We start from the raw sequence: 1,256 nt of genomic DNA on the forward strand, positions 1-1,256 counted from the left end.
CCAGGCTGCCTCCTCTCCTCCTCCTCCTCCCAGTCTCTGCACTGCAGTACCTGAACTGTGGTGGCCCCTGGCCCGTGGCTGGACCCCGCTGCTGGGCTGCCCTCCCCCCCGCAACAAGGGACAAAACAACACGAACCCTTTCACGCAAGAGAGGTGGGAAGGGTAAAGAACCTGGGTCCAGAGTGACCAGGACCCTGGGAGGCTGTTGAGCTTCACACAGGTAACAGCTTACCAAAGGTAAGGCCAACCTGAAGGAGGCCTGCCTGGCCCTGTTCCGAGAACTCCACCCCAGGGATTCACTCATCCCAACCCTGGCTCTGGCTGTGCTATTGCCCCCCATTTTATAGATGAAGCCCCAGAGGCTCAGAGAGGCTATGTGACCCATCCGAGGTCACACAGCTGGCAAGGTCTGTGTCAGGCCTGGTATTTTGTATTTTTGCCAACAAAACAGCAGGGGTGAGGGCCAGTGTCACTCCCACCTCACAGATGAGAAAGCGGAGCTATCTCCCCAGTCCTGGAGCCCCCTGGCCATGCCTTTGTTCCCCCATGCCCTTTCTCACATGGTACTGGGGTCTGCAGAGAAGGGTAGTGGCAGCCAATCTGGCCTGTCGTACCTCCTCCCACCAGGGTCCTGTCCTTCCAGGGCAACCCACCTCTTCCATCCTTGCCAGGAGACATCTCTGCCCGGAACCCAGGGCAGAGCGCCAAGAGCTGTGTCCGGGGAGGGGCAGGAAGGGGCCCACCTGGAACCTTCCTGCTGCTGCATGGACGACAACTCTCTCCCCTCTTTTCACCGCAGCCCAGTTCCCATAGTAACCACTGGCTTGCAGTCTCCTAGCAACTGAGTGGTCCTCAGAGAGGGAAACAACAGCATGAAGAGTGGGTGGCATTTGAGGCCAGAGAACCTGAGTTCGAATCCCAGTGTTGCCATAGCCTATCTGTCAGGTCTTCGGCAAGTCTCATCACCTCTCTGGCCTCCACTTTCCCATCTGTGAAATAGGGGTGATGCTGCTTCAGGCGTGACCACTGAGGTTTACGTTGCCAGCCTGCTAAACCAGAAAGTGCTCCCTAAGGGATTAGGATGAATGGGCACGGGGAGGGGCAGGGACAGGGGAGGCAGTTTGGGTAGAAGCCAAAGTGTGGGTGGGCCTCCCCCGACTTTTCTGCAGGGTCCCTGCTCTTGGTCCTGCAGGTCACCACAGTCCTTACTGCCCTGCGCTCTCTGGTTCTTTGAATCTAACACATACCCCCAGTTT

This window comes from Tenrec ecaudatus, chromosome 13 (genome assembly GCF_050624435.1).
Source record: "Tenrec ecaudatus isolate mTenEca1 chromosome 13, mTenEca1.hap1, whole genome shotgun sequence".
Lineage (NCBI taxonomy): Eukaryota > Metazoa > Chordata > Mammalia > Afrosoricida > Tenrecidae > Tenrec > Tenrec ecaudatus.